General features: G+C 41.5%; 1 long non-coding RNA gene across 2 annotated transcripts in view; it reads right to left on the bottom strand.

Annotated features, from left to right (window-relative positions):
• LOC138741851 (uncharacterized) overlaps positions 1–25,227 on the bottom strand; it is a 48,614-nt gene that overhangs the window by 15,453 nt on the left and 7,934 nt on the right. The window contains exon 2 of one of the 2 annotated variants that reach the window (XR_011343816.1): positions 1,742–1,914. This is a non-coding gene — a long non-coding RNA (uncharacterized lncRNA). Of the gene's footprint in view, positions 1–1,169; positions 1,915–25,227 lie in introns of those variants that run through there. The other variant, XR_011343817.1, reaches the window with a different exon arrangement.

Consider the following 25,227-nt stretch of genomic DNA (forward strand, 5'->3'; position numbering starts at 1 on the left):
CTCATTTCATCTGTTTCATGATGTGCAGGTTAGTTTCAAACTGAATGTAAATTTCAAGACTTAACTCATGTCTCATCATGGATGGAAGGATATATTTCATCTTGAAGTTGAAATTCAATGCGGAGTTTGACAGATTGTGGTTATTTTAACTTAAAGCTAAGCTTAGTCCACATGACTTGCTGCACTTAAACAACAGCTGATTGACACTTTGTATAGGGAGAGGTGCAAGGGTTACAAGTGTCAATGCATTATTGTATATGATTGGACAGTTTATAATGAAAAATACGTATAATGTAGTGTGATGAAGTGAAAAAAACATTGAAGATGGCCAAACATTTTAATTGTCAGAATTATCATTCCTCGACAATGCAATTAATTTATCTCAATGAGAGCTTCCTAGGCGTAGGAAATAAAAAATATTGCACACTCCATTCTGATCTATCCTGATCCCATCAACACCACCACAATACAGATCTACCTGGATGAAAATTAGCATTTGCCGTTCCAGCCGTTAAGTCTCACCCATCTTAACTTAGTTTTCTTTCTAAATCTCAATGTTCTAAAATAATTTCGAACTGTTCATTAAGAAAAACATTGATAAGAATAAAATGTTGGAATAGTTGTATCATGGAGGGTCGTGGTTATCAAGTGACAGCACTGCCCATTACCTGGTTGGAAGACACACCATCCGCCAATCATGGTTTGGCTCTGCCCCACCTATCAGTGCACACCTGAACATTGGCCTCTTTAAATGCATTTGTACTTGGCCTTGGGCCATTGGCCTTTGTAATCAATTATACCTTGTGGCACTGAGCCATTAGCTCCCTAAAGATTACCTGGGCTGGACTCATCAGCTCTTCAGTTCTATAAAGGGTGCCACATGTGCTTGCCTCTTCCTCTTTGCCATCTCAAAGTGACCACCCTGCTTCACTGCAGGCCAAGTACTGTGGAACAGCACTGGTGAAATTGTTTGGTGAGGTGTGCACTAGTAATGGGTTGAGAGCATCCTAGTTAGTGTCCTGGATAGCAAAGAGCTGTGCCTGCACTGAGTCAAGGGGTGGTAGGTAATTTTCTGTTTCTTTTCCTTGATTATAAGTAACAGCCCTGTGTATTGTAGTTCATTGTTTTGTGTGTGTGTGTGTGTGTGTGTGTGTGTGTGTGTGTGTGTGTGTGTGTGTGTGTGTGTGTGTGTGTGTGTGTGTGTGTGTGTGTGTGTGTGTGTGTGTGTGTGTAGCCTTATGCCAGTTGCAATCTTCCCATGCACATCTTCTGTAAGTAAAGTCATTTATTGTCAGACTGTGTTCAGAGTCCTTCTTTTAGAGACCTATTGAATCTGTTTCCTCACTCACAACAACAGTGCACATTGTTGGCAGAGATAACATGATGCATAAATATGTCTGAGAAGAAACATGCTGATCTAATTATGTTACTTCATTTGATTCTGATACTGGATAGAGCTTGAAGGAAGCATTGCCTTCAAGTTATAATGTCATAGAGAGACACATAATGAAAGCAGACCCTTTGGTACACTTGGAGCAATTCATAGTTAACCAACCATCCCACATATTTTTCGGACATGGGAGCAGCTGGATAAAGCCACAGTGTTACAAGCAAGACGTACAAACTCCACGCAAACTGCACTGAATTAAACAGGTCTGGCCTTATGAGGCAGTAGTTCTACCAACTGGATTGTATTACCCATTAGGCAGATCTGAAAACCAGTGGATAATTTTTACTCAACTGTGCAGAGGACCTCTTCCAAAAGTCATAATGAGGAAACAGCCCAGATGGCTGTATGAAGTTTGCATGCTCTCCCTCTGGTGCTTGACATTCTCCCACAGCACAAAGACACAGAGGTTTGGATGTTTTTTGGCCACTGTAAATTGATCCTCATCTGCAGGTGGGTGGTAGAATCTAGGGGAGAATAAAACACGGGATTGATGCACCATTAGTGTAAAATAGTGATTGAGATGTATTCTGCGGAATTTGGGCTTCCGAACAATGGGATCTATGTTACATTAATAGGATCAAAAATCAAACCCACATAAACTTGGCATTTTAAGGCACCATGGGCTGCATGCCCATGGCTTCCATCATTGTGGTCTGGGGGTAGTGCAGTTCATATAAATTGCTGCAAATAAATGTACTTGGGCCATAATTTTACCTGTATCTTCAGTTTTGACCAAAATATTGGCTTGATGCTGATTTAAGTTTGGGTTGGATCAAGATTAGTTTACTCACTGAACATACTTATTTACCCATCAGACAAAGAATGCATTATACCATTGGAAAATCCAATAGCAACACCTTCTGCTTAAAATAGAAAGCAAATAATTTATTTTGTGGAATTCATGGTCAAAAATAAACAACTCTGTACTCAATGCTGCCATTAATGGTTTGGGCTTTGTTAACAATGACCAAAGTGTTGACTTCTTAAAATAAAATTATTTTATTGTGTGTCTCCCCTTAAATAGCATGACAATAGATATTTCAGGAAGCGGCATTAGTAGATTGAAAAAGTGACTTCATACAAGACTTGCTAAAATATAGTCGCAGGTAGTTCCTTAGCAGTTTCTGGACTTCTCCAGCCTAGAAGGTCTGGGTTTGCCTTTCACTCCATATTAAATCAGGAAGACCACAACTGTTCATCGTGTTGATACAGGAGAGTTGAAATAGCGAGGATTCATGAAGAAGTTGGCCAAGGACAGAACAACTACGGACTATGGAGAGACACAGACTGACAGTGAGTGCTGACTAAAATAATATGGTTTCAATAAAATATGCTCAAATGATTTCCAACAAGATCATTGAATATCATGGGTCAGAGCCGTGTGAAGATTCCACAAAGGACTAATCTCACAAGACAACTCACTGATCTCACAGAGTTATACTGAGTAGTCTGTTCTCACCTCTCAGAAGGACCTCAGGATAATCCATCAGGATAAAAGGAAACTTGAAACAGGTGATAGAATACTGATGCTTTGACCTTCAGGAACACTAAATTGTTCCAAAGCTCCAATGCACTTGTTGGTTCACATGCCTTCCCAGAAACAGTGACTGCAGTGAAATTAAAATGTCAGTAGTGGTATTCAGTTATTTTTTTTCTAAATGAGTAACATTGGTGAAAATATTAAGTACAAAAAGTTTGTTCAATCCAGTTTATGGGCCTGACACAGCAAACATATAGAAACACAAGAGGCTGCAGATGCTAGAGTCTGAAGCAAAACACAATTTGCTGGAGGAACTTGGCAGATTGAGCAAGAAATAATGGGAAAAGAAGAATTGTTAACATTTTAGGTCGAAACAATTGGTCAGCCATCACATCGAGTGTAAACATGAGGTCAACCCAAGATTGGGCGCCCAGCATCAAATGCAAATTCACAGACAACCCATCCACTTTAAGACTACTTGTCTGAACACTCAAGGATAGGAAGCAAATCACTGGTCAACATGCAGAAACCTCCCCAGATCCCCAACGCAGCCCAGCTCTTCACCAGTCTGAGTGGCCAATGTTCAGAGGAAGGGCTTGCAGTGGAGTTGGACATTACTGAAGACGTTGGAACTTAAAGAAATGGCCATCTGAGAAACCTGGTTCTAAATGTTCCAATAATAGTAGTCAATATAATTAGCCCATAATTATAATTTTATTATATTCTTAAAACAGGAAGTTTAAGTTCTAATTCAGCTACCAATAGAACGCATCTCAGCATTTTGCAGATACATATAATAAAACAGATCAGAAAATAGTAATAAAATGGCATTAAGCTGATTTAATTTTTTTCTGATAGAGGGTTCAGACCCAAAATGTTGACTGCCGATTTCTACTTTGGACACTGCCTGACCTGTTACATTCTCCAGCATTCTTTGTTTGCTCAAGATTCCAGCATCTGTAGCTGTTTTATTTCACAGAAACACTAATTATTCATTTTTATTGTCCTGTGAATTAAGCTTTTTCTGTTTTTATTTCAGATTTATAGCATGTGGATTTTAAAAAATTTTATTTGAAAAATTCCTGGTGCCTGGTGAAAGGAGATATTGAATGGCAAGCAGTTCCTCAGTTCTGAAACATAAAAAACAATTGATGCAGAAACAATGCGACAACTTTTAACACTGAACTGGAGCTGATATTCAAACCACAGTAAAAATAAAATGGTGCTATTTTATAAATATTTTATTTTATTAAATAAAGCTATTTTTTATTGCATGGTTTCTTTTTCTGCAGTAGAAAATCTCTGAAGTCCTATAAAGAAAGATTTTCCTGCAATGCAAATCAGTAGCCACATCTCTGTGACATTCACACTGATCATTCCCACAGTTTGATTTCCACTGGGCTATGCAGAATGCCAGTTATATATAATGAGGAAACCTGGGACTATTTTATGCTAGAGTATGAACACTAACATTATAAGAGCCACATCACTTAAGAGTGGTGCATACACAGTGAAAAACATGATCCAGTAGCTGAATGTGAGTAGATAAATGTGCTGTTAACTTTACAAGCTTTTCTAAGTGTTTATTAAGACTGCTGATGGTACAACCTGGATACAACACCAGTGAAAGTCAGTGTACTTCTCTTTATAGCCCATACTCATGTGACTTCGCTACTTTCCCATCACATGCCTCTTTATATTTCTTTGCCACAGGAAAGCACATTAAACATGGAACAATGCAGACCCAGGACCGGTCCTTCAGCATATGATGTCTGTGCTGTCCATGATGCTAATATAAACTAAATCCATCTGCCACCACATGGTTCATATCCTTCAATCTCCCAACTGTTCTACATGGAGCTTAATCTGGGTAGGTGTGAGGTAAGCAATTTTGGGAGGTCATAAACGCAGGACAATTAGGGACATGTATGTACAAAGGATTCTGGGTTCAGATCATCAATCTTCTCTCCTGCCTCTCTCTCTCACTAATAGATGTTTCATGGAGTGCATCGCTGTCTTATATGGAGGTGCCAATGCACAGGACAGGAAAAGACTTCAGAGGGTTGTGAACTCAGCCAGTGCCATCATGGGCATTAATCATCACTCCAATAAGGTCATCTTTAAGAGGCGGTGTCTCAAGGAAGCAGCCTCTGTCATCAAGAACCTCTCACCTCCCAGACCATGCCCTCTTCACTTTGCTACCATTAGGAAGGAGGTACAGGAGGCAGAAGACAAATGCCAATCATTATATAAACAGGTTCTTCCCCTCCAGCAGGTCAGATTTCTGAATAGACAATGAACCACAGACATCATCTCAGTTTTCTCTCTTTGGTACTAATTTTTTTTTTAAATACTGCATTTACGGAAAGGTAATTTGTTGCAATTTTGCACCTGTAATGCATAATCTTTGGCTTGGCTTCGCGGACGAAGATTTATGGAGGGGGTAAATGTCCACGTCAGCTGCAGGCTCGTTTGTGGCTGACAAGTCCAATGCGGGACAGGCAGACACGGTTGCAGCGGTTGCAGGGGAAAATTGGTGGGTTGGGGTTGGGTGTTGGGTTTTTCCTCCTTTGTCTTTTGTCAGTGAGGTGGGCTCTGCGGTCTTCTTCAAAGGAGGTTGCTGCCCGCCAAACTGTGAGGCACCAAGATGCACGGTTTGAGGCGATGTCAGCCCACTAGCGGTGATCAATGTGGCAGGCACCAAGAGATTTCTTTAGGCAGTCCTTGTACCTTTTCTTTGGCGCACCTCTGTCACGGTGGCCAGTGGAGAGCTCGCCATATAACACGATCTTGGGAAGGCGATGGTCCTCCATTCTGGAGACGTGACCCACCCAGCGCAGCTGGATCTTCAGCAGCGTGGACTCGATGCTGTCGACCTCTGCAATCTCGAGTACTTCGACGTTAGGGATGAAAGCGCTCCGATGAACGTTGAGGATGGAGCGGAGACAACGCTGGTGGAAGCGTTCTAGGAGCCGTAGGTGATGCCGGTAGAGGACTCATGATTCGGAGCCGAACAGGAGTGTGGGTATGACAACGGCTCTGTATACGCTTATCTTTGTGAGGTTTTTCAGTTGGTTGTTTTTCCAGACTCTTTTGTGTAGTCTTCCAAAGGCGCTATTTGCCTTGGGGAGTCTGTTGTCTATCTGTTCTGGTCGCTTAATTATCTTCTTTGGCTTGGCTTCGCGGACGAAGATTTATGGAGGGGGTAAAAAGTCCACGTCAGCTGCAGACTCGTTTGTGGCTGACAAGTCCGATGCGGGACAGGCAGACACGATTGCAGCGGTTGCAGGGGAAAATTGGTTGGTTGGGGATGGGTGTTGGGTTTTTCCTCCTTTGCCTTTTGTCAGTGAGGTAGGCTCTGCGGTCTTCTTCAAAGGAGGTTGCTGCCCGCCAAACAGTGAGGCGCCAAGATGCACGGTTTGAGGCGATATCAGCCCACTGGCGGTGGTCAATGTGGCAGGCACCAAGAGATTTCTTTAGGCAGTCCTTGTACCTTTTCTTTGGTGCACCTCTGTCACGGTGGCCAGTGGAGAGCTCGCCATATAACACGATCTTGGGAAGGCGATGGTCCTCCATTCTGGAGACATGACCCATCCAGCGCAGCTGGATCTTCAGCAGCGTGGACTCGATGCTGTCGACCTCTGCCATCTCGAGTACTTCGACGTTAGGGATGTAAGCGCTCCAATGAATGTTGAGGATGGAGCGGAGACAACGCTGGTGGAAGCGTTCTAGGAGCCGTAGGTGGTGCCGGTAGAGGACCCATGATTCGGAGCCGAACAGGAGTGTGGGTATGACAACGGCTCTGTATACGCTTATCTTTGTGAGGTTTTTCAGTTGGTTGTTTTTCCAGACTCTTTTGTGTAGTCTTCCAAAGGCGCTATTTGCCTTGGCGAGTCTGTTGTCTATCTCATTGTCGATCCTTGCATCTGATGAAATGGTGCAGCCGAGATAGGTAAACTGGTTGACCGTTTTGAGTTTTGTGTGCCCGATGGAGATGTGGGGGGGGCTGGTAATCATGGTGGGGAGCTGGCTGATGGAGGACCTCAGTTTTCTTCAGGCTGACTTCCAGGCCAAACATTTTGGCAGTTTCCGCAAAGCAGGACGTCAAGCGCTGAAGAGCTGGCTCTGAATGGGCAACTAAAGCGGCATTGTCTGCAAAGAGTACTCTTTGCAGACGCTTAATTATAGGAAGGATATAAACAGAGTGGAGAGAGTGCAGAGAAGGTTTACCAGAATGTTGCCTGGGTTTAAGCATCTGGAGTATGGGGAGAGATTGGACAGATTGGGTCTTTATTCTTTGGAGCGTAGAAGGTTGAGAGGGGATTTGATAGAAGTATTTAAGATTATGAAAGGGATAGACAGAATGGATGTGGATAGACTATTTCCGTTAAGAGGAGGAAAGTTTAAAACAAGAGGACATGAGTTAAGAATTAAGGGGCAGAGGTTTAGAGGTAACATGAGGGGGAACTTCTTTACTCAGAGAGTGGTAGCTGTGTGGAATGATCTTCCGGGAGAAATAGTGGCGGCGGAGTCAATTGTATTATTTAAGAAAAGGTTGGACAGGTATATGGATGAGAAGAAGATGGAGGGTTATGGGCATTGTGCAGGGAGGTGGGATTAGAAAGGGGTGTTTGGTTCGGTGCGGACTAGAAGGGCCTAATGGCCTGTTTCCGTGCTGTAATTGTTATGTTATGTTATGTTATGTTGTCGATCCTTGCATCTGATGAAATGGTGCAGCCGAGATAGGTACAAAACTGCTGCCACAAAACAGCAAATTTGTGACACATGTTCATGACAATGAACCTGATTCTGATTCTGAACCTGACATAGATCCCATTAAGACCTGGAAATTTATCCACCTTGATGCTTTTTTTTAAACCAAAAGCCCCAACATCTCCTCCTTCAAAATATTTAGCTCAAAATATTAGTATACTCCTCCTAGATCTCACTGTTCCCTGCATTCTACTCCTGGATCAATTCTGAAACACAATACTCATTTAATATCTCACACACTTCCTCTGGCTCCAGGCATAAATTCCTTCCTCTCCCAAGTTAGCTTTTATGTTTTAATGTACGTACGAAACGCTTTTCGGATTCTCCTTAATCTCTTATTATTTGCTTTACTGCTTCCTTTATATTCCTCAAGAAACCCTGTCTTATTTCAGATTCCAAAACCTTACATCTGCTTCCCTTTTCTTTTGACGAATTTGTAACATCTCTCGCCATCCAAAGTTCCTGATTCTTTCTGCCCTTTTCTTTTTTTCTCATGGGAATGTGTTGGACTTGAATTCTGACCATCTGGCCTTGAAATGACTCCCACACGTCAGATGTAGACTTACCAGTAACAGCCGCTCCCAATCTACTCCTCCCAGCTCCCGCCTGCAGCAAGTAAGAATTTTGCTGCCCATGTACATCGCACAATATATATGACGATAAGCATTATGGTATTTTGAAAAGCTGGGACCTTGGTGTTAACCCCACCAATATTGCCATCTGTCTGAAAATTTATCCATTTATTCCAACTTCATCACCAACATCGAAGTACTCGAGATGGCAGAGGCCGACAGCATCGAATCCACGCTGCTGAAGATCCAACTGCGCTGGGTAGGTCACGTCTCCAGAATGGAGGACCATCGCCTTCCCAAGATCGTGTTATATGGCGAGCTCTCCACTGGCCACCAAGACAGAGGTGCACCAAAGAAGAGGTACAAGGACTGCCTAAAGAAATTTCTTGGTGCCTGCCACATTGACCACCGCCAGTTGGCTGATATCGCCTCAAACCGTGCATCTTGGCGCCTCTCAGTTCGGCGGGCAGCAACCTCCTTTGAAGAAGACCACAGAGCCCACCTCACTGACAAAAGACAAAGAATGAAAAACCCAACACACAACCCCAACCAACCAATTTTCCCTTGCAACCAATGCAACCGTGACTGCCTGTCCCGCATCGGACTTGTCAGCCACAAATGAGCCTGCAGCTGACATGGACATTACCCCTCCATTAATCTTCATCTGCGAAGCCAAGCCAAAGAAAAGAAAGAAAATGTTTTTTGCTTGATAATCCTCAATCCAGAGGAAGTGCATCACTCCCAAAAGCATATGCTCTAAATATCTTTAATAATCTCTTGTTTTGGCATCTTATCTGTGGTGTACACAATAATCACATCGACATGACGGAGTGATTAATTACCAAAAACCTGAGCATTACTGATACACTACTTGGCCAGGTTCCAGGTACAGGAGCAAGAGGGGGTAAGTCTGGACATGCCAGTCTTTATTGGGAAATCTGGGGAGGAGCCAAGGGAGGGGTTAGGGAAGGCTATGGAAGGTCAAGGAGGTTCAAAGTGGCCAGTCCATACAGCTATGCAAATGCATTTCAACACATTATCAAGGCCCTCTCTCAGTCAAAAGACACCCTTTCAACTGGAGTAGCCACATGGAGTTAAATAAGGAAATCTGCACATGCTAGGGTTGAGTGCCAGAGAAACTCAGCAGATCACGCAGTATCCATAAGAACTAAAGGTGTTTTGGACCTGAGCCCTTCATCAGAATTCTCTCTTATCTCGATTGAAAATATATAAAAAACTTAATTATTTTTTTTAAGAAGGTTGAAAATCAAAATATCTGCAGATGATGGAAATCTGAAATAAAACAAATAAAATTCTAGAACGGCATGTCAGAGAGCATCTGTGGAAAGCGAAACCAGTTTAACTTTGCAAGTTGGGATCAAAAGTTTTTCACTTGATATATTAACTCTGTTTCCGCTTTCCACAGATGCTGATTAATGAGCTGAATATTTCCATATTTTCTGGTTTAATTTTCAAATAAAGAGATTTCTCAGCAGCTGAATTGTCCAATTCGCTTCTCTGAAAAATCCTATTTGTGACAGGTTAAGCGAAGACATGTTCCATGCACACAGACAAATAATCTAGCAAAGATGGTTCTGAACCATTGGACTGCTATTGGCAGATGATGTGTTGAAATGATTTTTGATGTCCATTTCAAATAAACCATCACCTTTAAATACAGGATGCATCTGTGGAAGTTTGTATGCATTTGATGTTAATGTTATACTGATATGCTGAGATTTCCTGTCAAATTTCTGAACAGAGTTCAAGATCTATTTTGATTCTTGGGAATGTGCAGAGGTGATCAGATTCTGAGCACTGCAGCTGTAATCTCACCAGCTTCATCTCATTCCCATGGTAATCAAACACCATGAAATTCATAAACATCTGCCTCAATAGAAAAGCAGTTAATTTCACATCTTTAGGGCCCCTGATTATTAACAGGTGTGGAGCTGTCTGTAGCAAAAGACTATCCTGCGGTCAGGAAGATAAAGTTGTTCCCAATACCTTATCAAAAGTTTAAAACTGAGTTATTAGACATTTTCAGAATTCAAAAGCTCACTGATAGATTCTGTATCTTAATCTTCCTCAACCATAATTTGTTACGATCTTGACATCATTTGGCAATGTTACTTGAAAGCAAGTTAGTTCCAAATATTTTATAATTAAGATTTTTTTTTGCACTTAACACATGACCAGAACCAGTGATGAAATGATGATGCTTCCAAAGCATGTGGGAGTAATCTCTGTTACCACAGCTTTTGACATAATATTAAGTGCCTGCACAAAACTTAGTGGAGTAGTAACATCCTGGAATATTTAGATGCAGACTGGTCGAGAAATTGGTCCTGTGACTGATATATTGGATACTTGCGGAAGTCAGCCCTGGAGTAATTGCTGAGCCTTTCACAGGACAGTTAGTTTCATTGCATCTTGGTGTTTTATTCCAGTTAGATGCTCCTTCAAACCACATGAACTCCATCGGTAACATAAATGGTAGGAACATTATTATTTTCATATGACCCTGTAACCCTTTATTTCTGGACACTAACCTATTATCTTACTGTGTTGATCCATTTTTATTTTCAAATTAGTGGGGCTTTTAAACCAGCAAATTTTTAAATATCAGCTATCTGTGTTGAGCATGTTAATGCACTGATATTTTCAACATTTGGTTTATTAATTTCCAATTGTTTTACTCAACAGTTTATGTGAAAATAGCCCTTAAATTCTATGGAAATTCTGAATTAAACTAATATGATTTTTTTTACTCACTGACATCCTTTCATGTACCACAATCTAACCTAATACACCAATGCCCTTTGGTTTTGCATTTGTACATTTCCTGACAAGAAATTAACCAGAGTAAGGTCACTGTCTGGAAAATTTGCATCTAGGTGGGGGAGAGGAAATGGGAGGGCTCAGTGTACATAGGAACATAGGAAGTAGGGACAGGAGTAAGCCAAAAATGGGCCATTGAGCCTGCTCCGCCATTCAATACGATCATGGCTGATCTAATTTATGACCTAACTCCACCTACCTGCCTTCTCCCCTTATCCCCTAATTCCTCTATCATGTAAAACTTTATCTAACTGAATTTTAAATATGTTTAATGAGGCAGCCTCAACCACTTCCCTGGTTAGAGAATTCCAAGCATTCACTACTCTCTGGGAAAAACTATTTTTCCTCATCTCTGTCCTAAATCTACTCCCCCGAATCTTAAGACTGTGTCCTCTTGTTTTAGTTTCCCCGGCCAGCTCAAAAAGCCTTTCTACATCGATCCTATCCATACCCTTCATAATCCTATATGTTTCTATAAGATCTCCTCTCATTCTTCTGAACTCGAGCGAATACAATCCTAGACGATTTAATCTTTCATCATAAGTCATCCCAGGGATCAAACTAGTAAACCTGCTCTAGACCGTCTCCAAAGCCAGTATATCCTTCCTCAAATATGGAGACCAGAACTGGACACAGTACTCCAGGTGCGGTCTCACCAGTACCTTATACAGTTGCAACATTACCTCCCTACTCCTGAATTCAATTCCTCTAGCGATGAAGGCTAACATTCCATTTGCCTTCTTAATAACCTGCTGCACCTGCAACCTAACTTTTTGCGATTCATGCACAAGCACTCCCAAGACCCTCTGCACAACAGCATGCTGTAGATTTTCACCCTTTAAATAATATTCAGCTCTTTTATTTTTCTTGCCAAAGTGGATAACCTCACACTTACTAACATTGTAGTCCATCTGCCAGACCTTTGCCCACTCATCCAGCTTAACTATATCCCTCTGCAGACTCTCCACATCCTCATTACAATTTGCTCTTCCACTCAATTTGGTGTCATCCGCAAACTTGGCTACACCACATTTTGTCCCCTCCTCCAAGTCATCAATGTAAATGATGAACAGTTGTGGGCCTAACACTGCAGCACCTGACTTACCACTCTCTGCCAACCTGAAAAACTCCCATTTATCCCGACTCTCTGCCTCCTGTCAGACAACCAATTTTCAATCCAGGCCAATATACTTCCCCGGACTCCACTTTCCTGTAACTTACTGATAAGTCTCTTGTGCAGCACCTTATCAAACGCTTTCTGGAAATCCAAATATACAACATCAACCTGTTCCCCTCTATCCACCGCACCCATTATATCCTCAAAGAATCCTAACAAGTTTGTCAAACAAGATCTTCCATTTTTAAAACCATGCTGCTTCTCCCTGATTGAACCCTTACGTTCCAAAAGTTTCACTATTTCATCTTTAATGACGGCTTCAAGCATTTTTCCAACTACAGACGTCAAGCTAATTGGCCGATAATTTCCAGGCTTCTGCCTACATCCCTTCTTAAAAAGTGGCGTGACATTTGCTGTCTTCCAGTCTGCCAGAACCTGCCCAGAATCCAAGGAATTTTGGCATATGACCACCAATGCATCAACTATAACTTCTGCCATTTCCTTCAGAACCCTTGGATGCATATCATCAGGACCAGGTGATTTGTCTTGCTTTAGTCCCATTAGTTTCTCCATCACTACTTCCTTTGTAACAACTATTTTATCAAGGCCCTCCCCAAGATTCGCATCCTTAACTCTGCACTTGGGAATGCTGGACGTGTCTTCCACCATGTAGACTGACACAAAATATTTGTTTAATGCCTCGGCCATTTCCTCATTTTTTGCTACCAGTTTTCCTTTCTCATCCTCCAAGGGTCCTATGTTATCTCTGGCCACCCTCTTCCATTTTATATATTTATAAAATTTTTTGCTTTCTTTTTTTTAATTTATGCCAATTTACTTTCATAATCCTTTTTCCCATTTCTTATTACCCGCTTTGTAACCCCTTGTTTTCTCTTAAAGTTTTCCCAATCTTCCAGTTTCCCACTGCTCTTTGCAGCTTTGTACACCTGCGCCTTCAATTTTATATTCTCCTTTATTTCCTTTGTTAACCACGGTTGATTTTTTCCCTCCCTTGCTGCCCTTTTTCCTGACCGGAATATATTTTTGTTGAGCATAACAAAATATTTCTTTGAAAATCTTCCACTGTTCCTCAACTGTTTCATCAATTAGCCTGTGCTCCCAGTCCACTCTGCCCAATTCCTCCCTCATCCTATGGTAGTCACCCCTGTATAAGCATAATATATTAGTTTTAGATCTAACTATTTCCCCTTCCATCTGAATGAGAAATTCAATCATACTATGATCGCTATTTCCCAGATGGTCTCTGACTATTACATCATTTACTCTACCTATCTCATTGCACAACACTAGATCCAGGAGAGCATTTCCTCTTGTTGGTTCCTTAACATGCTGCTCAAGAAAGTTATCGCGGATGCATTCTATGAAGTCCTCTTCCAGACTCCCACGACCAACTTGATTTTCCCAATCTATGTGGAAGTTAAAGTCCCCCATGACTACTGCCACATCATTATTATATGCCTCACTTATCTCTCTATTTATTTCCTGTGCCACTAAACTATTGTTATTTGGTGGGCGATAGATAACACCCACCAATAATTTTTTCCCTTTGTTATTCTTTATCTCTACCCAAATGGACTCAACATTATGCTCTTTTGATTTTGTATCATTCCTCACTACTGCCTGGAGCTCATCTTTGGCTAAGAGTGCAACTCCACCTCCCTTACCATCCTGTCTATCTCTTTGCACCACCTGATACCCTTGAAATTTTAATTCCCATTTAGGGTCACCTTGTAGCCATGTTGCCGAGATGGCTACCAAATCATAGGCATGGGTACCGATTTGCTCCTCAAGTTCACTAACCTTATTTCTAATACTGCGGGCATTCAGATAAAGTGCCTCTATGCTCTTTGTCCTTTTAATATCTAGTGACTTCTGTAACCTTTTTTTTTAATTTTTCTGCCCACTATTTTTCTTTGTAATTTTCTTAACACTATCATTGATCCGAAAACTCTCTGCACCATCTGATTTTTTACTTTCTCCTCCCAACATTACTTTTCCTATTTTACTTTTCCTGGCCATTACTTTATCTTCCCTACCCTTTTCCCTATCACTCTGGTTCCCATACGCCTGCCAAATTAGTTTAAACCTTGCACCACTGCTGTACCAAACATACTTGCCAAAATGTTGACACCTTTTGGATTTAGGTGCAACCCGTCCCTCTTGTAAAGATCATGCCTTCCCCAAAAGAGATCCAAATGATCCAAGAAGCCAAATCCTTGCTTTGTACACCAGCACCTCAGCCACACGTTCATTTTCCTTATCCTTACATTCTTTTCATCACTTGCATTTGGAACAGGTAGTAATCCAGAGATCACCACCCTAGCGTTCCTGTCTTTCAGCTTTCGTCCCAGCTCACTGTAATCCCTTTTCATTACCTCTTAACTTTTCTTGTCAATGTCGTTTGTACCCACATGTATCAAGACATCAGGCTGCTCTTCCTCTCCTCTCAGAATATTTTGGATCCGATTTGTGATATCTCGTACCCTTGCACCAGGGAGGCAGCACACCATGCGGGTATATTTATCTGGCTCACAGAACCTCCTGTCTGTACCCCTGACAATGGAGTCCCCAATAACTACTGCATTTCTCCTTTTCCTTTTCTTTTGCACCACTCTGCCAGGCTCATTGCCATTGACCTGGTGCCTGTGGCCATCTTCTGTCCAGTCATCTCCCTCAACAGAATCCAACACAACATAACTGTTGTAAAAATACACCAATCACAAAAGGTAATTCCACCGATGAGTAAGTTTATAAGAAAGAAACCAAATGCATTAATTAGTCATTTCAAACCTGTATTGAACCTTTGCTAGTCTACCCTACGAGTATAGCAAACAGTTCCAGTCACTGCATTGTGAACAGGATACAGAGAAGATTTAAAGTATGGTATAGTAAATTTCCCCATATCTGAAGTTCTGAATACTAAAAAGATCCAAAATCCAAACTTTTTTGTGGTGCCGGCATGACGTCAGAAGTTGAAAAAAAAATGATCACCCGACTTGCCCATGTGGGTCTCTGAAATAAGGATGCCATTTATGCTGCTGCCAACACTTAGCCAACTCTGGCCTGAAACTATGTTCAGTGATAATGCACAAGATGGTGGTTTTGAAGGATTCTGGATGTCTTACTTTGTCAGCAGAGATCAAGTTGTTTTTAGTACATATGAAATATTATTTCATGCTCTAAAAGCCTGCTGTTGTTTAACTTCTGATATTGCGCGGCTTCCTTACATATGCAACAGGGTCCATCAATAAGCGGAAAAAAATGGATATTGAAGAAGTTATTAACGTCAATAATGAGGCTTCAGTTGTTCATTAACTGACCAATGGTGAAATAGCCAAAATAGTTCTGCCTCAAGGGAACACAACAGAGAAGACCTACCGCAGACCTCCACCCCCTAAAATGACAGAAGGAGAAGAAGACGAAATGAACTGACCCAGTGTGTAACAGTAGATGACACAATTTTCTTGTTTATTTTCATTGTGTGATGACATTGTTTAATGGGTTTAATGTATCATATATGTTGAACGTTGAGTGGGTGGGGAGGTGGGGGAAGGAGGGAGGGAAGGGAGGGGGAAAAGGGGAGAAAATGTATATTCAAGAGAGAAATGTTTGTGAGCATTTTGGTCAGTATGGTTCATAGTGTGAAAAATAAAAATGTTTTAAAAAAAGGAGAGCGCGAAGAAAATGACTTAGTTAATACTGCAGAGAAAGTGCCTATAGACGACATGGTGAAAATGTGTGATGGACTTATTGAAGGACTAGAGCCGCGTGTATTCATAACAGAACAAGATTTATAAAATCAAAGAGAGGCTTCTAAGACAAAAAACCATTGCTAATAAGCCAGATGGCTCGAGAGAAAACAATTGAAAAGCCATTGAGGAGAATTACTAGTGTTTGGTGCTGCATTTATCTTACTTTGTAAGCAGAGATCAAGTTGCTTTTTGGTACGTATGAAATATTATTTCATGCTCTAAAAACCTGCTGTTGTTTAACTGCTGGTACTAGATTCTGCTGATGCTCCTGAGCTGCTCAAAGCCATTGTTCCAATCTCCAAAAAGAAACAATAACCGAAAAACATCCGGTCCCAAGAGTTTCGGATACGGGGAAACGTACTGGTAAGAAGGAAACAAAAAAATGAGCAGACATTCACTCTCTCTTAATGAAGTAAGGTTGAGGGGCGCTCTAATAGAGGCATTTCAAATGATGCAAGGTTTTGATAGAGAGCACGTTTCCAGTAATGATGAAGTGTAAAAACAGAAGGCATATTTACGAGGCAGTCACCAAACATCAAATCTTTACCAAAGATTGTTGAGAAGGGAGATGCTGCTCCCACGGGGAAGAGTTGAGATGAATACTGTAGTTGCATTTAAAAGCAGACTGACAGACATGTGAAAGGAGAAGGGAGTAGAGAGTTACACCAACAGATTTAGATCAGCAAAGTCAGGAGGAAGCTCAAGTGAAACATAAATACTGGTGTAGGCTCTTTGGGTGAAATGGCCTTTCTGTGCAATCACTGACAAAAGGCAAAGGAGGAAAAACCCAACACCCAACCCCAATTTTCCCCTGCAACCGCTGCAACCGTGTCTGCCTGTCCCGCATCGGACTTGTCAGCCACAAATGAGCCTGCAGCTGACGTGGACATTTACCCCCTCCTTAAATCTTCGTCCGCGAAGCCAAGCCAAAGAATATATCTTGAATAATCCAATGGAATTTATTTTTCAATTTAATTTAAATTTAGGCATACAGCACAGTAACAGTCTCTTCTGGCCCACAAACCCATGCGGCCCAATTAACCTTCAACCTCTGTACATTTTTGACGGGTTGGAAGAAACCCACATAGACACAGGGAGAACGTACAAACTCTTACAGACAGTACTGGATTTGAACCCAGGTCACTGGCACTGTAATAGCATTGTGCCACAGAATACAGGAAGAAGAGTAAATGATTTGCGGCATGGTGCCAAGATAACAGCCTCAATGTCAGTAAGATGAAGGACATGTTCATTGACCTCTGGAGAGAGGGTAGAGATTATTCCCCTGCCCAGATCAACAGTACTGAATTTGAAAGAGTAGATACCTTCAAATTCTTAGATTAAACATTTCCATGATCTGACCTGAATTAACCATGTTCACGAGACAATCAAGAAAGGGCACCAACGCATTTACCTTCTTGGAAGACAAAAGAAGTTTGGCATGGTCTGTTGTCCTGGAACAACTTCACAGGTGCAACATGAAAAGCAGACCTGCTAGATGCATTGATGGATTCTATCTACCTGCCATGTAGAAAAGGGATCCAACATGCTGCCCATCATCCACCGGACACACTCTCTTCTCCATCCTTTTGGGAGAAGGCTCAGAAGTGTGAAATCGTCCACCAACAGTTTCTTCCTCACTGTCATCCTCCAATCAGAAGGCTACATGCCAGGTCAATATTTATCCAACTATAAGTGGATTTTCTGACAAGAGCAACCTGAACCATCATGAATAGAGGATGGTAAATGTAAATCTGTGGAATTTGTTGCCACAAGCAGTTGTGGAAGCCACATAATTGGGTCTATTTAAGGCAGGGATTTTCAGGTTCTTGATTGGCCAGGACATCAAAGGTTCTTAGATATAAACTTCAGCTGTAACTAAACAGCTCAACATGAGGCAAGAAGATACTCTAAAATATCATGAAGACAATAGCTGAGAATGAAACACGATACCTCCTGTGACACTTCGCTCAGAACAAACAAACTAACCCGTTTGCTTTAGTCAAGTCTGAACTCGCTACCTGCACATGCAGTTGGAGTCTGTCCAAATGCTATTTCCTATATCTGGAGGTGTTCAATTCAATAATTGTCAAACTATTTTGACTCTATACTGTATTATTGTGAGTTCAGAGAGAAATATAACATCATAAATGTTAATTGGAATATTTCACAAGAAGACCATTCTGAAAGAGAACAGAACCTGCTCTAACTTTCAGAATTTGCTAACATTGTCCTCAGCATTACACTGCAATAATCTGTCAAATAACCTCCTTTTTCTAAGGAAGACAGTATTCCTTGCCATGCTACTGAGATGCACTTCCAAAGGTATAAGTGTTCTTTGTGATTCATTTCCATAGAACCATAAGATATAGGAAAGGAAATAGGCTAATCACCCATTGAGTTCACCCCACCATTTAATCATGAACTGATCCTTTTTCCCACAGCCCCTATGCTAGGCCTTTTCCCAATAACCTTTGATGTCCTGGCCAATCAAGAACCTGAAAATCCCTGCCTTAAATAGATCCAATTATGTGGCTTCCACAACTGCTTGTGGCAACAAATTCCACAGATTTACATTTACCATCCTCTAATTAAAGAAAATCCTTTGCATCTCTGTTCTAAGTGAACACTCTTCAGTACTGAAGTTGTGCCTTCTTGTCCTAGACTCTCCACAATGGGAAACAGCCTTTCTGCATCTATTTTACCTAGTTATGTTTTGACAGATTGATGGCAAAGTAGATATCCAACCAAAACTTGACCAGATCTTCACTGAGGACAAACTAAGCAGTGAGACATGTGGCTCATTTTCCCATTCACAAATTGGTCTAAATGTTAATTATAATGCAGTAAATTACAGAGATGAGCACTATAGATGGAGACCTTTCATTTGTCATTCATTTGAGCTGTCTGGATGTAGTCAGCTCTTGTTAGGATACTGAGGGTGTTTTTTTAGCAATAAGTCTGTGTTTCTTATTTAAAGAGGATATATTTGTCATGGAAAGATGCATCAAAAATAAACAGATGTTGTTTCTTGGAATGAAGAAGTTTTGCTGTTATCTGAAATTGGATGGAATGGTCTATATTCCTTTCATTTTAAAGGAAGAAGGATGGCCTCACAGATGTGTATAATATTCTTAAAGGGTTTCATGAGATATGAGAGTTTATTGTCATATACATAAGTACAATGTACAAAGGCAAAATTCCTACTTGCTGCAGCCACACAGGTACGTGAGATACAGCCACTGCAACAGTGTACATTAAATTACCATAATAAACCAAGACAGAAGAAGAAACAATAAATATAAAAGAATACATAAAGAAACCTTCACAACTGTAGATAGTATTAAAAAATTACAGTGCTTCAATTGTGCAGACAGACCTTTTGATTATCTTGGATTAGTTTGTCACAGAGTTAAGGTACGGTGAGAAGGTTCAAGAGCCTGATAGCTGCTGGATAAAAACTGTTCTTGAAACAAGAGGTGTTGGACTTCAAGTCTCTGCACCTTCCGCCTGAGCAGAGAGAAGGGGTTGTGACTAGAGTGATGGGATCCTTTATGATGTTGGCTGCTTCCTTGAGACAGTGTTTCACATAGATGTCTGCAATGGATGGGAGGTCTGTGCCAGTGATGGATTTACTTTGGAATTCTGTCAGTCTGCAGTTTGAAGTCATTGATGGATTAATTGTCATTCTCAATGGAGTCTGTGGGGAAAAAAGAGATGTTGGAGATGTCCCTCTGAGCCCAGTGTTTTTATTGTATTTTGGAGCTTTGGTGGGGAAGAAAAGGGAGGCAGTTGTAGGGTCAACAAAGAAAGATGTTTTAAGAACCTCAGAGAAACTGAGGTCTCACTAAAAACATTATGGAGAAGCTGAGGAGAACTCAAGCAGGAAATATGACATACTGAGTTTGCAAAGTTCTGCAAAGTCTTGTTGAGGTACTAAACAACTGACGCTGCAACAAGGAAAACAGGCTGCTAACGGTAAGCGAGCTGTACCTGCAGCAGCAGCGTCAAATAGCCAACGGCCAAGAAATATAAATCAGTGCTTGTCACTGAAAGCAGAAGTGAAGAAGAGTCAACAAGGGGACCACACAGACAGCTGCAGGAGACAGCTGAAAGGTTTGGATAAGGAACCAGGTCAAGGTAAGAAATCCCTAAATCATCTGGGAATTAAAGCAAAGGATGAGCATGATGAACAAAAACAGAAAGTGAGGGGCAGGGACAAGAAAGAAGTCCAGAAGTCAAAGACAAAGTGGCAAATGTTGGAGAACCTAAGGATTGAAGCAAAAGGCTGAGGCTGGGCTGAGGAAACTGTATGGGTTGCTTCATTGTGATGAATGGGTGGATATTGATTGTCACATACAAAGGAAGATCAGATTTATCTGAAAGATCCTGATAGTAAGGCTATCTCCTTTCATCTCTTTGTTCTATGACAGTCTCTTCAGAGTTGGTGATTCACTTTACCTATTGTATTTTTGCCTCCAGCTCACTTTTCTTTTAAATATAGACTTTGGCTTGATCTGATGTACCTTTACAGTGGCCGGCGCACGTATCTGCAGTGCTTCACTGCAATCCTGAGGTGTAAAAGACCCACTGGCCCAGGTCCCAGTCGTGAGAGAATTTCCTCTGCTGCTCTTGAGAAGTAAAAGCACGCTATCTACTTGAGAAAATGGCTGCAAAGGCAACGTACTTTCGGTGCCTGTCATATTTTTCTTTTCACGGAGATGCTGGCCTGAATGTTGGTAATATATCTTTACTTGCTATGGATGCTACAGGACTGGCTGAGTTCCTCCAGCATCTCTGTGTTTTCACGACGATGACAGCATCTGCCGACTTTCAGGTTTCACTATGTTCTTCTTTTCCTTTTCCTCCTCTTGTTACCCTTTCTCCATCTCTTTCTGCAGGCAAGAGCAATTCCTTTATCACCACTGAGTTGTGATGGGAAACAACGGACAACAGTCAAACTGGGGTGTAATGCAAGAGTCTTTCCTTTGGAGTGCTCCTGCTCGTGGTCATGCTGAAAGGTCTAAAACTGATCAATAATGTCCAGAAAATCCCTTGCAGCAAACCACAGTAAACAAACTAAACATACCTGTAAATGATTGTTGATTTCTTTAGATAAGACAGGAGAAGGCTGCTTCTTGCTATCAGACATAAATCCTTCTCCACGGCCCACACTATGCTTTAGTTCCAAGTTCTTGCCCCAACTATTAAACAGTGTTGGTTACAGGAGGCAATGAGAAACTGCATGCTTTGGGAACGTGTGTATAAATTCACCAAGCCAAGATTCAGGAAATGTATAGTCCATACAAATGTAATAATCGCTATTAATCCTGCGTCACATGGGCACATAAAACTGTTGTGCACACTGTCAGTCTCATTGAAAGGTAGAGAATTGCCTCTATAGATACTACTGACCAGATTTATTTCATCTTCTTGCTTTTAGGGATCAAGATTCCTTTTTATTGTCATGTAATAATATAAAAAATATAAGATGCACAAAATTTCCTTTTGTCTGCTGCAAGGCAAACAAAGAACCACCATTAGCATTGCTCAGCACTCCTAACAAATAAGAAAAAGAGAAGTAAAAGAGAGACTGAATGTCCGTGGATTCACCCCCAGCACTCCCACAGCCTCTCCCACTGCACATTGGGAACCCGAGCTCCAGATCCAAACCTCTGATGCAATCAGGGTGCTTTCAGTGCCTGAGGCCCTTCAGGAACTCTTCTTGCCCTCAGCATCCTCTTGAATCCAGGTTCTGATAACTAGTTCCAATGACCCAGCCCGCTGAGTGGTGTGGGTCCTTCAACCACAAGTCGCCAACAGCCCACACCCTGTGTAGGTCCTTCAGCCACTGAGCCCCTTGCTGGTCCATGGACATCTTCCTGCAGGGTCATCTCCAAGCCTTCTCCTTCCCAACTGGTGGTGCTCTCCCATTTCTGCTTCTCCCCCAAAATCTGCAATTCCTTGTGGTCCACTGTCCAGCACAGACACCGGCAACTTGGGCACAGACCCGTGGTTACAGGACGTTAAAAATCCCCACCATTGGTTACTTTGCAAAACATTAAAGCCTGTACAGAGTTGTTGGCATTACAGTCAGGTAGGAAATGATGTCCCATCAATAATCACAAAAGGATGATATTGTGAAAGATAGGAACTACCTACAATCTCATCAACTGATCAAAGCAAAGAGAAAGGGGAACAGGCAAGGGGCATTAGGTAGGATCAGTCTCGGGAGGCGTGTCCAGCCAACAGCATCCAATCATGGAACAACAGTGGTTTGCCATTGTAAGACCCTGTGAAGCAGCACTGTTTCTCCACTCTCTGCTCTCCCAGGTCCACACCAGTGCCTGCTCTGCCATTACAGCGGCTCTGGCAGTGCTGCTATTTTTAAGATGGGCTTAAGTAGAATGCAGGTGCTGCAAGCTACTCAATCCAGTTGTATTTCTGGTTAAAGTGGCTGAAGTTTTATCCCTGGATAAATATGGTACAAGTTAAGTCAGCTGAATCAGCCTTTCAACTATTGGCACTGAGACTCAAGGAGCTAGAGCTTTCATGTGAAGCAAGCAATCAATGGCCAAAACAGAATAATCCCCTCTGTTGCCATTACTGTACTAACAACGTGAATTCTGGCAGCGCAGCAGCCTTACATTTGTTCCTCAGTGTTATCCAGAATTTGTTGCATGAAACATTTATTCCTTTGCTTTTGAATAACTTGGACAGACTATGGCTCGATTCTGTCATTGGCTTGCTTCTTTTGTTGAAAGTTGCATGGAACTGCTACCCGCCATTCTGAAGGTAAACAAAAAGTCTCTGTCTGTCTGTCTCTCTCTCTTTCTCTCTCTATCATCTGCCTTGTTTCACTGAGATCATCAATTATCTGTAATTTTAAAACAGTTTTGAAAATTTCATCTCAAGCCACATTGAACTCTCTACCAAGGGCTGACAGCAATGCTATGGGATTGCTTCCAATACAATAACATGATTTATAACGCTATTTTAAATATAGCTCTTTATTTTAATATCTTACAGCACTAGAATTTTTCATTAAATTTACCAAGACATTTTCTTTCCTGCTGTTATCAGATTCCTGAACAAACCACATGCTAGTAAGTTAATATTTCTTTTTGTCTGCATAAACTTACTCTGTAACCCTGCACTATGTACTGTGTTTTTAACTGCTGTATTACTGTGTGTGTGGGTTGGCTAACTGAACTGCTCCCAAACAAACTTTCTCACTCTACCTCAGTATCTGTGACAATAACCCTGAACTCAAATGAGCTTGAGCAAATATTAGAAAAGGAGCAAGAACTGGATGTCTTGGAAAACATGTGTGCATCTGTCCCCAGGGCCTGATAGGACCTATCCCAGGATAGATACTAAAAGAGGATTACTTGGGCCTTGACAGAGATCTTCAAATCCTCTTTAGCCAAAGGTGAAGTCCCAGATGACTGGAGAGTAGCAAGTGTAGTGTGTTTAAGAAGAGCATCAGGAACAAAGCAAGAAGTTGCAGCCTGTGAGCCTTACATCAGTGGTCGGGAAGGTATCGGAGAAGATCTTTAGGGACCAGATTTACTTGCATTTAAAAAAGCCTGAACTTATTTGGGACAGTCATGACGGCTTTGTGAGGGACAGGTCATGTCTCATCAACTTGAATGAGCTTTTTGTAGATAGGTAGTAAGGTAGATTAACAAAGGTCATACCAGGATGGAAATCACATAGAAATGTGGTGGTAAAGGCAGATGGAATTTAACCTGGACAAGTGTGAGATGATGCATTTTGGGAGGCCAATTGAAAAATGAAAGAGTATACTAAATGGAAGGACCCTTCAGAGCACTGATGGTCTGCAAGTCCACAGATCCCTGAAAATGGCAACATTTTCGAGTGGTAAAGAAGGCATGTCAGGGAATTGAGTAGAAAGGTTTTACACAGGAGTGGTAGGTGTCTTCAACATACTACCAGGGGAGGTGGTGGAATTTAAGAACCATTGAGCCAGCCTCAGGGCATGCAGGGAATGGAGGGGTATGGATTATGTGCAGGTAAATGGGATTTAGAATCATGGCTAGCACAGACATGATGGGCTGAAGAGCCTGCTCCTGCACTGTACTGTTCTATGCTCATGCAGTAGCATAAGATTCAAGTTTACACCCTTGAAATTTGAAACTGCCAGAGTCAAATGATATAAAGAGTTGATGTAATTTTCATATTCAAGTTCATTTGTCACAAAATACTCAATAAGCACACACAAAAAATTGTCTGGTCTTATACAAAATCAATTTTATATCTGGCATTTTGGTTCAGTCCTGAGAAATCATTTGCAAGTCATTAAAGTTCCTCCAAAATCCCATGTGCATATAGCAATTTACTTCCAATTTTTGTCCTTGACGTTTTCTTTCATTTCCCTTTGATATAACTTTTAGGGCTGAATCAAATCTAATCAGAATAAGATGACAAACAAGTTGATCAAAGAACATCATCCGTACAAAGAGGCAGCTGTGTGATGGTGATCCATGGAGTCCAGCAGTGGACCAGCGGGGTGGGGGCTCAGCAGCTGAAGGAACAGTACAGGCTGCGGGTGGCTTGCAGTTGGGGGCCCACATGGGCTGTGGGCTGCTGGAGACTGGCTCAGGGAACCTGATATCAGAGCCAGGATTCTAGAGGATGCCGAGGGCATGAGGGCTCCCAAAGGGCCTCAGATGCCAAAAGCTTCCTAATCATGGCAAAGGTTTGGATCTGGAGCTTGGCTGGTCAATGGATCAAACAGGAATCTGTGCAGCTGCAGAAGCTGTGAGAGCACTGGAGGCAAATCCATGGACACCCAGTGACTCTGAAGGGATTGTCTTTTGTTTCTCTTTCTCTCATATGTATGAGGCACTGGGCAACACTAATGGCGACACTTTGACTGCCTTACGACAGGCAGAAGACATGTTTTGTATTATTACATGACAATAAAGTAATCTTGAATCTTAAACAAGACTCAGAGAACACATGGAACAATACCAGACAGGGAAATGTGCTCTTGGAGATTGGTGTTCAATTAACAAAACAAATGGTTGATGATCTTTCATAAAATGCATAGATATTTGTCTTATTTCTTGTTCCCTCTTTTGAGCGACATGCATGATACATTTGGAAAATGCTGGAACAGTCTCTGAATAGATGAATTGTAACATGGGTCCACTATTAATATGATGAAACATTTCAAATAAAAAATGTTTATTTGC

The sequence above is a fragment of the Narcine bancroftii genome, chromosome 8 (genome assembly GCF_036971445.1).
Source record: "Narcine bancroftii isolate sNarBan1 chromosome 8, sNarBan1.hap1, whole genome shotgun sequence".
NCBI classification, from domain to species: Eukaryota; Metazoa; Chordata; class Chondrichthyes; order Torpediniformes; family Narcinidae; genus Narcine; species Narcine bancroftii.